Source organism: Ambystoma mexicanum, chromosome 2q, assembly GCF_040938575.1.
Source record: "Ambystoma mexicanum isolate Mex_15411 chromosome 2q, UKY_AmexF1_1, whole genome shotgun sequence".
NCBI lineage: Eukaryota > Metazoa > Chordata > Amphibia > Caudata > Ambystomatidae > Ambystoma > Ambystoma mexicanum.
Genome location: NC_090924.1, coordinates 1,021,012,161 through 1,021,029,768, shown reverse-complemented (window position 1 = coordinate 1,021,029,768; position 17,608 = coordinate 1,021,012,161). Strand labels below are relative to the sequence as shown.

At 44.8% G+C, this 17,608-nt stretch overlaps 1 protein-coding gene across 2 annotated transcripts in view; it reads left to right on the top strand.

The window, feature by feature from the left end:
• The window catches only part of PTER (phosphotriesterase related), a 367,105-nt gene that overhangs the window by 49,204 nt on the left and 300,293 nt on the right, over positions 1-17,608 (top strand). For both annotated transcript variants that reach the window (XM_069648356.1, XM_069648357.1), the window contains one exon: positions 10,014-10,167. The gene's annotated coding sequence lies outside the window, so the exon portion shown is untranslated. The remainder of the gene's footprint in view (positions 1-10,013; positions 10,168-17,608) is intronic.

Genomic DNA, 17,608 nt, shown 5'->3' with positions numbered 1-17,608 from the left:
GGCGAGCCCGTTCCGAAGGTTTATAGTCATTCCATCGACAGCCAAAGCATCTAATGCCATATCATCTAAAAAAGCATCTAAAAAAAGCATATAATGCATTTAAAAAATAAAAATAAAATTCATGGGGGGGGTCCCCTTCCCCCTCCCAAACCCCCTTTTTTAACCTTTAAAAACCATTTTTATTAAACTAAACCCTTTACCATCTAAAAAAATGCATTAGATGCTTTTTTTTAGATGCTTTTTTAAATGGTATGGCTCTCGATGCTTTGATTGTCGATGCAATGACCGGATACCGTTCGGGGGAAAACACTCAGTGGGACCGAGTTGGCAGATTCCAGCTCTCTTGCTGTTTCAGGGATCAGAAAGGTCGCAGGCATCTGTGATTGAGGCTCTGCATCTATACAAGGCAGAGAATAGTGGAAGCAGCAGTGGATTTATACCAATGGAGCAGCTGCCATGACAGGGTGAGAGTGTCCACCCTGTTGACCCAGAGAGAGTCTGGTGCCGGCCGAGGCCATTCAATGGGTGTAACTCTTAAAAGCCCAGACATCGCCAGTGTTGTTTTGTTTCCTTTATTAAGGGGATATCTGGTTCATAGATGGGACCAGAGTTTCAGATTCATGTGTTTAGAGCAGTGATTCCTAACATATAACATATAATCAGTGGGAGCTATGATTACCATCGACAGCTGCCCATCTGTTAACATCAGGTCTCAAGAAGGGATGTAGCGGACGGCACTCTACAGTAGACGGAGCAGCAGGATTAGCTTTGGGGAACACAACCTTGTTCCTTGCCCTCCTGTAAGAGATAGAGGTGCTCAAGAAGATTTTTGGATGTCCAGAACCAAGGGTTAGAACGTGCCCTCTACCTCTAAGCTTCCCAAGAAAATTCGAGAGGGTAATCTGCAGAAACTGTGTAGGAAAGAGGATGAACAAGAACTGTCAGGTGACTGGAAATCCCTGCAAAGGATAGAATCAAAGACACAATCCGTGGTAGAGATGCCAGTAAAAGCAAAGATCTCCTTCTATGTTTCCAGGAGAACATTTTACAATTAAAAAACATGAGATCTGAATGAAATCTAGCGCTTCAGGAACTGAAAGGAGACATAGCAAAACTTGAACAGAACAGAAAATGCTCTACAAGAAATAGATGATGAGTCAAGAAAGAGTGAGAAGCTACTGGAAAAATTGACAAGAGTAAGACAAAACTTTGAAATTCAAACGGAGAACCTCGAAAACTACTCAAGGAGAGTGAACAATTGAATAAAAAACGTACGAGTCTATTGAAGACAGATATCTCAAAGACACATTGAGACAAACTTTCAGGGATATTCTTGGTGGAGCTGAAGAGATAGACATTTTGATGGAGCGAATCCCCCAAATAAGTCCCAAAAGGCAGGGTCCAGGTTTCCGACCGAGTGATTTGCTGGTGGCTATAACTAGATATGGTTAAAAAGAACAGATCATAATGGCCGCCTGCAAGTGAGGTCCGATGAGAGTTAATGGTTCAGAAATCCATCTCTCTCAAGACCATGCGCAGTTGAAACAGGTAAAGGGAAGATTAATGGGAACAGTGGTGAGCGCTTTGAATAAGGCGCAGATTAAATGTAGATGGACATTTCCATTCGGTTTGGTTTTCACGCGGGATGGCAAGCCCAATCGCCTAACAACATGTGAGGAGGGGGCCCAAATACTACAGTTGAAGGAAGAGCTTCCCACACAAGGAGACTACAATCAGCCCTCAACACTGCTTTAATGAAAACCATGGGACTGGTCCAAAACGTCAAAGATCAGATGAAGGAGGAGGTTGCCGGTGGGACTGCCATGGACCTTAGGCTTAGACAAAGAACCTGCAACAGAAGGTTCTAGGCCCAACAAAAGACTTACCACCTCCAGAAGCATGAACATGCACAGGATCGACCTGGAGCAATTACAACATGAGTAGTCAGGGTGAGACTTTATGGGGGCGTACTGGCTTGGAATCTGTCCAATGGGTTTTAGTATACCAGCACAGTTTTTCTCCAGGTATTGACAAATATGAACTTACCCTATGCTAAGAAAACTCAGACAGCTTGGTATCAGCTCTCCCTGCTGCGGAAAGTCAAGCCCTTACTCCCTCCGGACAGCTTTAGATCCACCTTTCAAGCACTGGTCCTATCCCACCCAGATAGGGGCAATGTACTTCTCGAAGGCCTCCCATCGTCCTGCCTTGTGCCTCTGAGAAGTGTCTTACACACAGCCATGCACCTCATTAAGGGTCTACATAGATGCGACCACATCAACCCGGCCCTCATCAACCTTCTCTATCTCCTACTGCACGCACAAACCACCTTCAAGTCTTGCTGCATCATCTATAAGAAGTCGCCCTCAAGTCACCCAACTACCTCACGGAGAAACGTATCATCTACAGCAGACAGTGCACCACCAGATGCCAGGACACATATAAACTTGAAATCTACTTCTGCAAAAAGGAAAGGACCAGAAAATAAGTCTTTTCTGCTCATTTATTTATTTATTTGTTATTCTATTTTTAATTTATAACACACTTAATACCAGCAAGTGGTTTCTAAGCTCGGGATTCAAGCCTGTGTGGTACCACGTTATCTTGCTTCCAAGACAAACATGTTGCCCTGAGCTATCCATCCTTCCTATATCCCAAGACTGTGGAGCCTCCTCCCCGTCAGCATCAGACTCGCACCCACGCTCTGAAAATTCAGAAAATAACCCTGACCCACCTCTTCAAGGAGTCTCTCCTCTCAACACCTAGGCCATCACATCGCTCCTCACACCACCTGACTCACTAGACGCTGCCCGCCCCTCTCCTCGACCACAACCTTGTACAACTGTACCCCTCCACTCTGCCCCTCTGTACATTACCCCCACTGTATATCTGTTCTGGTGTTACTTCTGTAAAGCCTTTCATTATGTATCTGTGTTGTTGTATACCTCTGTAAAGCACTCCATTGCTTCTCTGAGCTAGGTCTGCATTAAATAAATACCATAATAATTAGTGGGATAAATCCTAGAGTAAGGAACTTAAGGGATCACTAAGAACTTTGGCTCACCCTGGAGAATCTTGTTGTTGGGGAACTTGGGGTAGGGGTTCGGTTAAGGGGGTTTGTTGAGGGTGGGACAAAAGTAATGCGGGACAGAATATATATTAACAATCATTGAAGTAGATCTGAGGTTCTTATGTGAAGTGACCTTTTTTAAAGGTCTCAAGAGAAAAAGACTGATTTACTTTGACCGATTTTCTTTTGATCAGAAAACCATCATTGTAAAGGTCTTTTTCTCCTGAGTCCTTCAGAATGCAGGTTTCCCCCTTTAAAAAAAAATATTCAGGACTTTCACCCCCGATTCCCCCATTGTTCTCACCGCTGACCCCCTCCCCCACTCTCACAGGATTTCAGCCCCTGCCACCACCGCTAACCCCCACCCTCATGATTTCATTCTTAAGTCCCACACCCCACCACCACCTAAGCCAAAACACATACACACACACCAACACACATGCACCCACAAACCTCCACCTCTCAGCCCCAGCTCCCCTCCCCGATCCCCAGGCTCCCCCAAACCAAAACACATATATACTCACAACACACACACCAACACACACACACCCCCACACACTTAACCGTTCTCCTGGTCCTGCACATGCAGGTTCCGCAGAGCCTTTTTTAGCCCCTGCACGCACTCATGTGCGGCAGTGGTGTGACCGTTTGCTTTAGAAAGACTGCTTTGTGCAGTCAAGGAGCAGTCTTTCTAAAGCAACCTTTCAGTGAAAAGTTCTTTAGAAAAAGATTATTTCACTGGGAACGGATCTGGTGTGTAGTGCCCTTCAAATAAGAATGGTCTGATCACACACTTCTATAGGGGACATTGTAAAATGTACAATAAGATTGGGGGAATGGCAACATTTAAGGTACTTATATACAACATTAGGGGAGTAAATTCCTCAGTTAAACAGAGAAAGATCAAGTGCTTCCTAGGGAGGGAAAAACAGATATTATCGCCCTCCAATAGACTCTAAAGGGAGGGGTGTTGGTGGCGTGCCATACTATTCAAGGTGTATGCTTTATAGACACAAAGTGGGACTCGAAGGGTAGGTTCATAGTGGTAAAGCTCCAATTGGGAGGGGTATTCTACACGGTAGCGTTGGTTTATGTACCTGACACAGGACAAGATGGATTGGTTAGGACTGTTCTGACCAATTTGGAGGTGTTTGCTGAATGGCACATTCTCTTAATGGGGGCATTGAATTTAGCTTGGGACCAGCGAAAAGATAAAATTTCAAAGATGTGTCAAAACCCAGGAGACCCGTCCAAAAAATTGAAGGATAAGATGGTGCAGTTAAGATTAATGGATAGTTGGAGCGCCCTGCAGGGGGAGTCCAGAGGATATACCTTTTATTTACCTGTCCTCCTCACCTTCTCTCACATAGATCATATATGGCTATCTACTACTCTTATAGGTAAGGCAGAGGAGATGAACATAGGAGCTATACCTCTTTCGGACCATATGCCACTTTCGCTCATTGCCCAAAATAATAAGGAAGGGAGAGGGTTATGGAAGTGTAAACTCCCAGAGAACCTATTTAAAGATAGCTATGGTTAGCGAGGTGGGGCACACCATTCGGGAATTCTTTAAGCTAAATACAAATATGGAAATTCTGGAACATGTACTTTGGAACACCTTCAAGGAGGCTCTTAGGGGGGAACTCGTAGCAAATCAAGCCTTAATGGATAAGCAATTGAAACAATGGGAAACTGATCTATAAAAGCAGCTATGGGGTAATTAACAAAATGAAAAATAGAACATAGATTGCCCTGAGAAAGGAATACAGAAGATTAAATAGTACAATAGAAACTCTCCACTCGGGAAGGGCAGAAAAGGCCTTAATACACATGCAACATAATTATGACACCAAGGCCAACAACGCTGACTGCCTATTGACGAGACAATTGCAGAAAAAAGTGGCAGTGCAAACAATAGTGAGGTTAAAAAATAAACATAGAAATGAGGCAACAACTTCAGTCATTATAGAAACCTTTACAGTTTACTATGGGGAATTATAGGCCGCAGAGTCCTCCAGGGTTAATTTGCAAATTCCATTCTTGCAATCAATTCCGCTTCACAAAATGTCATTGGGAGAAAGGGAAGAGCTAGAAGCATATATAACGCAAGAAGAGGTAGCGCGGTATCAAGTCACTACCCCTTAATAAAGCTCCGGCGCTGATGGCTATACAGCACTTGTTTATAAAACATTTAGCACTTGTTCCTAAATTAGTTTCCCTATTTAACACTTTCAGAGCTATTGTAGCAATCACCACGACAATGGAAGAAGCTAAGTTAGTGTTGTTTGCTAAACTCAGTAAAGATATGACACTATGTGGATCCTATCGCACTTATTAATATTGACACTAAAATATTTACAAAAATGTTACCAAATCAATTAGAATGCCTTCTCCCTAACCTGATAGATCCCGATAAGTTGTATTTTATTAAGAATAGTTAAACATTTGGTTACACTCAAAGGGTATGTCATCTGATAGAAAAAGATGCAAAGAAAAGTCCATGCCCTCATGTTGGCATTAGATGTGGAAAAAGCGTTCGATCAGGTGGAGTGGTCATTCTTATTTCATACTAGTGAGCATGTGGGATTTGGTTCCAGATTTATGCAATAGGTCTGGGCTACCTGCAGGTTGCTAATGATTCATTTGGCAATAAATGGGAGATTGTCCCGGAACATTAATATAAGTAGAGGAACAAAACAGCGGTGTCCTTTCTCGCTGCTCCTTTATGCTACATATTTAACATTGCTTTTGTCTCTGCTGAGAGGAATGCAGGATTTCCATGAAGTAGATTTTGGTATTGAGGTACATAAGGTCATTTCTTTCGCAGACGACATGCTCCTTATGGTGTCTGAACTGGAAACTTTGCTACCAGTAATATCCTGGGTACTTTAGGAATTTGGAGCTATAGCAGTGCTCAAATTCAATACCCACCAATCCGAGATTCAGAATCTCTCTGTTCCAGAAGAAAAAAAAGTAATGTTACAAAGGACATGCCCCTTCCAATGGGCAGACAATCACATACAATATTTGGGAGTACACAATACCATAATTTTGACTAATTGTATGAAGAAAATTATGTCCCACTCTTAGATAAGGTAAAACACTGATTACTATATGGGGGCCCTTATGAAATCTTGGCTAGCCAGGACAAACTCAATAAAAATGGCAATTCTTCCCAAGAGTTTGTACTTTTTTTCAAGCCATACCTGTACCTCTAGCGCAAAAATGTGTCAAAACCCTTCATATTATATTGACATGGTTCATATGGAATAACAATAAACCCAGAGACGCCTTGAGGATTCTGATGTTGTCGAAGCAGAAAGGGGGACTACCTTTCCCAAATGTCCAGCTATATTATATCGTGGCTCAAAAAGGGGTTATTAAAGAATGGTTTATGGTGAATTATAGCAAAATATGCCATAGGATGGATAGGGTGTGTAATTCTGTGAATGAAGTTCTCTGGATCAAAAGCGCCTATAGACCAGTAAATATGCACCTAAGTATAATCACTAATGTAGTAGAAGATCAGTGGGACTCTTTGGTACATCAAGTAGGGAAAACAACATTCCGTCTCCATTTTTACCACTGTGTTCGGAACTCACATTTTCAGCTAGCAGTAAAACAAGGGGTGTTTGCAAAGAGGGAAGTGGAAGGCTGCTCAAAGCTGAGGGATATGTTTGAGGGACAATATATATCAAATCTTTCAAACAATGCAAATAACTCTTTGGAATAAGGGAAGGAGCAAGACTGTGATACTGGCAGCACTGGCTGTTAAATCTCCTGAATAAGTCAGCCACAGGTAGACCGCTAATATGTTTGAAAAATATATTTTCAGACATTTGGGAGAAAGAAATCTAATCTCAGCCCTTCATAAACTTTTTTTCAGACCTCCCTATTCTCCCAAACAAGGCATTCATGAAACATTTGGAGAAAGCTCTTGGGGATCCTATATTAGACATGCAGTGGACAAGACTATGGGGGAATATAACTAAAATAGCATGGGCAATCCAAGTCAGAGAAATGTGAATCAAAGTTATGTTCCAATGGCATTATACCCCAGAGAAATGACACAGCTTTTGGTCTTCCATTCCTCATGAGTATTGAAGGGGGTGTGGAGGTCTAGGAGATGGGGCTCATATATGGTTGTCTTACAAGGGAATGCAACCACTTTGGTCCATAGTTAACGAAAGAATGAGGGAAATATGTGGGTCCCAAATAAAAAGGAATATTAAAGAATGTTTGCTGGGGTTGTGGGAAAAAGATATGGAAAAGATGGGGAAGCCTCAGCGTAAAGCATATACAGTCCTTAACATAGTTGCTCTTTAGTGGAGCAAGATTGGATATTGAAATTATGCAACTTTGTCACCCTAGAATGGGTGACCTATATGATAAAAGGGGAACAGACTTGATCCAGTTCAGACTCGGGGTTGGTGCTTACATTTCAACAAAATGACTTTAACAAACCATTATGTCCGTGTAAACTGCGCATATTGGGGATTTGTTGAATATAGAAATGAGGAAATGGGTGTGGTTGAATGGGGCATTTTATTTCGCCTGGAATAGGAAGGGAGAGGAGGGGGATGGGGAAGGGAGAGGGTTACGGGTGGTGGTACTGTTAAATTTATAAAACCAATCAAAATAAAAGAAAGTGTTTGAACAAATAGAAAATTGACTCAAATGAGTAATTCCGAATTGTATCTATTGTATACTGGAAAGCACCCACTGTAAAAACATTTTTTTTTAAAAAAAGAATGCTTTTCTTAACAATTAGCCTATCCAAAGAATAAGGTATTGCTGAAGAAACCTACAAAAACATTGTGATTGAAAACTAAATTGACAATCATCAACTACTCCCAAGTGGTCACTAATTGTGCACTGCACTCTTCTCGTGCCTGTGCTTCCCTGTGAGTCCAAGAACATTTTCGGAATAATGCATCCATGTGTGAATTCCACAATGTGCTATTTGTGCTGCAGGGCGTATCCTTTGATATTACAGAAGGTGCGCAGTCGCCCGTTCTATATTACTCAATGTTAAGAATGGTTACAATTACACAAACACTTAAGTGGTTTGCGTGCTGCAACGCCACATCAGGGCTTTGAACCAGGAAGCAGAAAAACATGGCTTTGGGGAAAACAGTACACAAGAAGTGTCTTACCTCTGTGCTTCCCTGATAAGGAATGAGAGGTCGGTAGAGCTTACATCGGGGTGCTTTAAGGGGGAGGTAGAGGTTGGCTCTGTTGAAATGATGCATTCTCCATAAAGGCATTACAAATATCCATTGGCAGTTTACAACCATAGCTGGAATAATTCATTTTCACTGAACTGTTACCATTATTCCATTTTAAAGCCCACTGTCGGGTTACATTTGGTACAGGCTTTTATTGGCCCAACAAAAGTATACAAATGAAGGTCGAAGTATATTTATATCGTGGCCATTTATTTAAAAATGCATACATTTGCAATGTGACAGTTTTCACTCTAAATATATGACCCTTGGCATGTGATCAGTTAAATAGAATAATTGGGGTGTGTACGTATGCACTTTCTTCCTATTGGAACAGTTTAAAAAGAGCAATACATATATTGAGCATATAAATAGAAGTTATAAGCTGCCCTAAAAGTGGTCTTCCTATGAGTTATGCAACTTAACCATAACTACAAGTCCGCTACCGCGGGCCGTGTAATATTGGCCAAACCGGAAGTAGAATAGTGAAAATGAACACAGACGATTAAGTGACTTGTTTGCTGCAATGCCACGACATGGCTTTTAAACTAAACTATTGGGTAGCCCAATGACTCATTTGGTAGATGGGCATATACACAACTTACATGGAAAATCACCACGTGAGATACATGACAGGTTTTCATTCATAGGATATCAGATATCTTTCATACAGTGATCTGAAATTAGCAGAAACCATTTTGCCAACATTCCGCATGCATGCACAGTCATACCATTCATACTCATACCTAAACAGTACAATGTGAATAATGCAATGTTGAATAAATATCAATGTGCAGAAAGGAATACATCAACACTGTCCCTAATTCACAAACACATTACAACAATACAATGGACACACCATAGGCACTTATTTTCCTTACATGGTGGATTGTGTAATTTTAACAATCTTATTACTGCCAATTAATTATGAGCACTGTTGGTCACGTCTACATTCTACTAGTTTTTGAACAATCTCCTCTTAACTTAGGGCGTGATTCATGGAAGTGTTTTATAATGGCACAATCCCATAGGAAAACGTTCTGTGAATCAGGGCCTATTAGAATGTCTTCCTTGGAACAAAAAACCTGCAGGAAAACACAAACCATGCCGTAATTCAATTAACATTTTATGAAATGGCGTTGTTTCAACTAAGCCACAATGGTGATTAAATTAAGGTGTTTTAAATGGGACTTTCCCATGTCAAAACATTTTTGTGAATCAGACCCTATGTCTCCAACCGACCGACGAAAACATAACATGGTTACATAATCCGCTGTGTTTGATGCCTGCATTAATGTTTGTCTTGGGTCAAACCACAACGCCACTAGCCTACACCATGTTGGTGGAGTTTTATCAATGTGCTAATATCAGCCTCAACTATGCCGCTCTTCTTGGTCATTAAGACCATTAACACATGATTGTAACCTGTACATCCAAATGTGTTCACTTCTTGCAAGTGTAATATCGATGTTGCCTCCTCTTATGTCATGTGTGATTTTTTCAAAAACAAGCCATTTAATGTCATCAGCAGTATGACCTAAATCTTGGTAATGTTGAACTAGTGGGGTATTAATGTTGCCTGTACAAATGAATGAGCGATGTTTGGTAATTCTAAGGTTCACTTGTCTCAATGTTTTTCCCACATATATTTTATTATATGTGCACACTATTGCGCAACTAACGCAATAAGAATAACAATTTGTGTTTTTCTCTAGGTACCATTGTTGATACGTCAGAGCTGTGCATGTGAATTTGCACACAGCACACCTACAACAAGGCCACTGCTCTTGCACAGGAGGAGATACATACTACATCGTTGTTAAATGCTGTTGTCTTTTTTCGATCTCACTGCATGAACTAGTGCTTCACGTAAGTTGACACCCTTCTTTAATGCAAACAAAGGGCGTTCTAAGTTTGGCTCTTAACAAGGCTTTTAACCAGGGTGTAGAAAACAAACATGCTTGTTTTTGCTCATTGTACCCATTCTTACCTCAGTGAAGTACAGATAGAGGACATAAATAGCCAGACAGAAAGACAATGGAAGAGAGCAAAAGGCCAAGGGAAACCAAGATGGAGTGAGACATGGGGAGGAGACTGACAGTGAGAACATGGTAGGGAGAAAGAGAATATAAGATGGACAGGGAGTATGTGTATGAGAGATAGAGAAACAAGGAAAATGTTAGAACTAGGGACATAGGATAAAAAGGAAAGGGATGCATTCAAAGAAGGTAAAGGAAAGTGTGCCTTGAGTCAATCCGTTATTAAACAGATTCTGTGCGTCAGTCAGTTCTGAACAAGGCACCTCATCACACTCTTCTTTATTCATTCAGTGAGTGTCGCGGAGGGAAACTTGGAAAATTAGTTTGGGGAGACGGAAACCAGGAGAAAGCAGAACAAGTGCAAGGAGTAAGAAAGTGAAAGGTGGTAGGCAAACCCAAAATCCATTCAATAAGTATGTAAAGAAGGAGGAGAAAGAAAAGTGGGTGGCAAGCAAAAGGCACAGAGAGAAGAGCCCCATCCCAGTTAGTGTTCTAGCTGGCAGGCTGCCCAGGGAAGACCAGAGGAAGCAAAGCACATCCGAGATCAAATACAAAAATGCATTGTTGCCATGTGTCTAATACACGTATTGGCATCGCTGGGATTTCTAGGGTGGCATCCTATTTGTGTCCCATTCATATTCAAATCATCTCTTATTTATATCTTACTCCACACAAGAGTGAAGTATTTCTCACATATAGTGGAAGACCCAGAAATTGTCACTGTGTTCTGCTGATACTCCATGGTGTCTGCTACTAGTCACTTCACAGCCTTTCACCTACTAAACTGCAAGCAGTTTTCTCATGTTACGGCCACCTAAATCCTAGGTTACGTGAGTAGTTCATGCAGGAAATATGCAGTTAAGATTCGTTAACGTTGTTGTTGATAGCTAAAAAACAAGGGATACACACTTTAGTCGAAGTGGCATTAAGGTTCCTCTTTAACACAAAACAACTCATGAAATTCTGCAGGTGTTGGAAGCAATGCCACCTTAACTTGAAGCAACCCCGTTGTGCAACCCAGGAGCACACTAGTGACATCACATTTCATATCACTTGTGACAATATCAAGACATTTAATGTATGCTAACAAAGGAGAAATTAACCCTTTCTGTATGTCATCCATAGTTAATCATGGTGTGCTGAAAAGTAATATCCCTGCTTCTAAAAATAGAGTACGCCTCTCAAAATGTGCCGCATGGTCGAGAAAAACTCCAGTTTTGTGTAGAAGTAGAAAGAACACGTGTTCTGCAGCATGAGGTCTGGCAGGATTCACATGCTCGTGAATATTCCCAGTCGTCAGGCTGCTGGGAAGCCGGTAAATGAAAAAAAAGTTTCACTTTCACTTATAAACTGTATTTCTCGTTTAAACCAATCACTGTCCTCTGGATCATACTGCCCCATCCAATGACAGTCCTCTTCCTAGGCCCCTCCTCTGGCAGCCGCTTCAAATTTTTACCACATGCTTCAGTGTTGGGAGTCCTCGAGTTTGCTCTGCAAGCTACTTCTATGTTTTTTGTGTTTTCGACAGAAAAAAGGTTCAGTTTTTGTGCCTGTGTGCTCTTTTCTCCAGCTGCCAATAGCAGGTACCCATTGTTGGTGAATTTCAGCACCCATCAGTCGCAGACAGAGGATAACAAGAAGGCCGAACTGCCCAAGCAGGCACAATCGGCGCAGGCTAAGACTTCATCGACAATTGAGTTGGTGGCAATGCCTAAAGGAACTGACCCTGTGAAGGTAGCCACCGCAGCATAGAAGGTATCCTTCCCCCCTAGGCGCGACACCTCCGCAGTGACTTTGGCAAAGTCTGCTGGCACGCCAGAATGGGGGAAACCGGCTCAGGTCCAGGTTCAGGCCCCAAAGGGGGGGAAATCGGGGGGTGAGGAGGCCCCGAAACAGCCTTCCCAGGGCATGGCACAAGCCATGGAGGTCTCGTTCACAGACGACGAGGACTAGGAGTGCGTGCAAAAGGTCCACGAGGACGTGGAAGAGGGGGACAATGGCGACGATGATGGAGACGACGCTACAGGGCCTAGTTTTCCCATCCTGCCAGCTCAGCCCAGGGATGTGTCTCTGGACATTCTGTCGACCCTTCACAACTTTGTGTCAAAGATCCAGAAGAGGATGCCACCGGGCCCGGTTCCAGTGGTCCCCTAGTCCCTGTTAAGCCTCCAGGAAGCATCATCTGATGCTCCCATTTCAACCACCACATCCACGTCGGGTCCTTTCTCCCCCAGTAGACCCAGACATGGGTACGGCCACGACTATGGACGACGATGAGGATATCGCCTCAGCGGGCAGCGAGTCTCTGCATTTGGATGTGCCACCTAGGGCGTCCCCACCGGATGAGGTGGGCTTGTTACACTCCATGATCGGCAGAGCCTCAGAGCTTTTTCAGCTTTTGCCCAAAGAATCCAGCAAGGAGGGTTTCTTGTACCAGAGGTGAAAGACCAGGAGGTAGACAATCATGTCGGTGCCCCTTCTGGACGACATGTGGGAGGAGGGCCGGCCCTCATGAATAACACTTGCACAGTTCCAGCCAAACGGGATGGACTGGAGAAGAAGTATTGTGTGCCGGACTCCACACCCAAGTGCCTGAGGTCACAACCATCACCGGATTTGGTGGTATCGGCCGCCCTGAGCAAACGGTCAGCTAACGCTTCTTCTTCGTCGTCTTCGGTCCCTCCAGACAGTGAGGGGATGAAGTTCGACACCAAGGGAAAGAAGGTGATTTACACCACGGCGTCCACTATCAAGGCGGCCAACGCACTGGCAATCATAGCCAGGTATGACAGGAAGCTGTCGTACAAGATAGGCCCTATTCTGGAGTTCCTCCCAGACAATGAGAGGATGGAGGCAATTGCTCTTTTCCAGGAGGGGGGAAGTTGCGTCTGATCATGCCATTACAGTGGCATTGGACGTCGCCGACATCTGGCAGATGGGGAACGGTGTCTGCCTTCGTTGACAAGGCTGGATAAAGGCCACAAATTTCAGGTAGGAAGTCCAGTTGAAGTTGTTGGACATGCCCTTCGACAGAGATATCTTGTTTGGGAAGGTGGCCGATGAGTCCCTCCAGGCCATCAAGGTGGATACGGAGACGCCCCGTTCCTTGGGCACTCTCCAACAGCAGCCCTCTTCTTTTCACTCCTCCATGGGAAAGTCAAGCAGGTCTTCCAAAGGTTTCTCCTCTTCATACCATCAGCCTTCCAGATCCACAACCCAGGAAGCCTAGAGAGGCTCTTTCAAGGCCTATGGTAGCAGAAGACAGCGTTGCTGTTGCCTGCAGGGCAGGATACCAGCTCTGAAACAGGCCTGAACCAGTCAGGATGTCGGTCCCCCACACGTGCACCCTGGTGGGTGGCCGACTGACCACGTTCGTCAGTGCGTGGAAGAAAATCACCACCGACGGATGGGGGCTGGATGCTCTCACCCAAGAACACGCACTGGAGTTCCAATGCAAATGTCCGTGGATCCCTCCAGTTTCCCACCAGGAGTATCACATCCCTCTGCTCCTGGAAGAGGTATGGGCCATTCTGCGAAAAGGGACAATAGAGCTAGTTCCCCATTGACTCCGGGGCTCCAGAGTCTGTCAGAAAGAAGATAGGGGGCTGAAGGCCCATTATAGACCTGCAACGTCTCAACAAATACTTAAAGTCCCAAAAGTTCAGGATGGTCACGTTGCAGCACGTGCTCGGCCAACTGGAGGAAGGAGACTTCTTGACATTGCTGGACCTGGAGGACGCCTATTTCCATCCCCATTCACAAGAAACATTGAATGTTTTGAGTGCAGGACCAATACTACCAGTTCAAGGCCCTACCTTTTGGATTGAAGTCAGCCCCCAGAGTGTTCACAAAATGCCTGGCACCAGTGGCAGCCCATCTACGTCTGCATGGTTTACACATATACCCATACCTCAACAACTGGCTTGACAACGGGGGAGTTTGCCGTCAGACACACAGAGGTGACCCTCCAGCTACTGACGGATCTGGGATTCTCCATCAACTATCCGAAGTCCTGCTTGACACCATCGCAGAATGGGCTGTTCCTAGGAGCAAGACTCAATACAGTGTACTAACTGGTGTCACCCTTTGAGGAGAGGGTAGCGGCCATTCAAGGCAAGGTGCAGCGGCTGTGAACCATCAAGTCGTTGCTTGGCACGATGCCATCCTGCATTTACCTCATCTGGCTCTGCAGGATACAGATGCAACCTCTTCAGGAGTTCCTGGACGTTTGCTGGATACAGGTATCCGGAGGCTTTGCAGACAAGATCCCGCTCAGTGAGGAATTCTGTCGGGTATAGAGTGGTAGGGCGTCCTCTCCAACATCTCCCAGGACACAGGGTCTCAAAACCCACCATAACAGGAGACGGCCACCACGGACGCTTCCCTAGAAGGCTGGGGAGCCCACACCAGAAATCTGCACACCAGAGGCCTGTGGCTGCCGGAGGAGAAGGATTTCAGTGTTCTGGGCCCTCAAGTCGTTCCTTCCGTCTCTGAAGGGCAAGGTGGTGAGGATCTTCACGAACAACACCACCACCATGTTCTACATCAGAAAACAGGGGGGCACTCGATCCCCAGTGCTCTCCAAGGAAGGACAGGACTTGTTGTGCTGGGCCATCGTACAAGGGATGTTCGTTGTCTCTCTCCACCTAGCAGGAGTCAAGAACACTATCGCAGAATCCCTCAGCTGGGAATTGCACTCCTACCATGAGTGTGAGCTAAAGCAGGATCAGGTGGACTGCATCTTCACCAAGTGGGGCAGACGCCACATCGATATTGATATTGATATTTTATTTATATCGCGCTCGTACACAAGTGTTTCAGAGCGCAATCTGTTTACGCTGGCGGCAAACTCGAAATGCCAGGAGGTTGCGAGCAGATTCCACCTACTGAGGAGCCTTGGGGACACGTTCTCCTTCCCATGGGATGGGATGTTTCTGCTCACTTTTCCTCCATTGCCTCTCCTGCTATGAGTCATCAACACGCTCAGACAGTGCCAATGCAGGATGCTACTCATTGTCCTGGTGTGGCCGAGGCAGATTTGGTATCCGGACCTTCTCAGTCTGTCAGCATGGCCTTTGGTTAAGCTGCCTGTGGTTCCAGATCTTCTTAACAGTGAAGGAGGCGCAATCCTTCACCACGAACCAGGATCGCTGAACCTGAGGGCTTGACTCCTGCAGCCCTAGAGTTTGGAGGATACAAGTTGCCTCCAGACTGCAGGGAGGTCCGTGCCAAGGCCAGGGCATTGTTGTCTTTGAAGTGCTATAGTCACAATTGGAAGCGTTTTGTTAGTCTCAGATATTACCACTCTGAGGGTCACAGCCCCTCAGATTCTTCCATACTTATTATCCAAGGCCAAGGCCGGACTGGCATGCTCCTCTATCAAGGTACATCTGTTGGCTATCTCCCGCTACACCATGTCTCCAGGAAGATCTTCACTTTGGTCTCATCGACTCATCAAGGAGTTCCTCAAAGGAATTTGGTGATCTTTCCCGCCTGTGAAGGCTCCTGCCCTGGTGTGGGAACTCAGCGTGGTGCTGACAAAGCTCATGGGGGCCCACTACGAGCCTATGCATCAGGTCCCCTTCAGGTTCCTCTTGTGGAAAATTGCTTTCCTTGTGGTTATCACCTCTGCTAGGAGAGTAGGTGAGATCCAGGCCCAATACTGCAAGCAGCCATACCTGACTTTCCACGAATCGAGGGTGATGCTGCCACATACTCCTCTTTTATGGCAAAGGTTTTAGTCGGAATTCCACCTCAACGAGTCTTTGGTGTTACCTGTTTTTTTCCTGAAGCCTTTGTCACCGGCTGAAAGGGCCTTGCACTCGCTGGACGTTACCTGTGCCCTGAAGTTCTGTGACATGCACAAAGAGTTTTCAGAAGACTTCACAACTGTTTGTGAACTTTGGTCCTGTGAACCATGGGAAGGCCTTGTGCAAGGCTTCCATCTCAAGGTGGCTCTCTGGCTGCATCATTCACTGTCATCGGTTGGTGAACCGACCGTTGCCCGGCCGTCCGAGAGCCCACTCCACCAGAGCAATCGCTGAGACGACAGCCTTCCTGTCTGGTGTGCCCTTGTTGGACCTCTGCAGGGCAGTTATATGGAGGACCACACAGACCTTCACGAAATTCTATTGTGTCAACAGGAATTCCAAGGAGGAGTCCAGAGTCGGCCAAGCACTGCTACACAACCTGTTCACTTGAGGTGAGTCTGTTCTAAGAGTTGATTGCTTCTGTTGAGCCTTGTCACATCCCGTGTTTGTGTATTGTTGTTCATGAGCATGTGAATCCATGCCAAACCCCATGCAGGAGAAGGAATAAGTTACCTGCCTGTAACTATTGTTCTCACGCATGGGTCTGGCATGGATTGGCATGCACACCCTCCCTCCGTCCCTTCTGCGTCTCTTCTTGGTCATACTGCCACTTTACATGCTTACCAAATCTGAAGAGGGCTGCCAGAAGAGTTGCTTAGGGAGAGGACTGTCATTGGATGGGGGCAGTATGACCCAGAAGACCGAGATTGGTTTAAAGGAGAAACACAGTTTGTAAGTTAAAGTGAAATTGTTTTTTCTTTTACTGTGGATTCCCAGCCTGACAACGGGAAATATTCATGAGCATGTGAATCCATGCCAGTCTCATGCTGGAGAACAGTAGTTACAGGTAAGTAACTTGTTCCTTTTTAGTATTCAACTGCAAGGTCTTCTTCTGCCCTAACAACGTAGTTTACCCCCAAACATGCAACTATAACTCATCTGCCCTCTTACCAAAGCATTACCAGTTTGCCTGGGACATGCCTAACCTTTCTTCAGTGGAAGGGATCTGCGTGAAGTGACCGCAGCTGCATTTCCCGTGGTGGAAATATTTGCATGGGAAATGCACAAACAAAAAATATTCGTACATTTTCCATGCAAACATGCAGTGGTTTCCCCCGCAACCCCCGCTCACTATACTGTGTAGTATAGTGAGCGGGATGTTGCGGGGGACACTGTTTTTTTTCCCTGTTCTGTTGGGAGAGCCCCCCCCCATTCCACTGCAGCCTTTTTATAAACAAATGTTTTCATACCGACCTGACCAAAACACCTAAACACATACCACGAAAAGTTTGACTTTTGGTAGTTAGAACTTTTTGTGGTGTGTTTTAGGTCTTTTGGTGGGGTCGGTAATTTTTTTCGGACATTTCGTCCTATCCCTAGCGGAAGAGAAAGTTGTGATATGAAAACAAATGGTTTAGTAAACTGTTGTGTCTTTTGTATGTTACTATCCTTTTCTGGAAT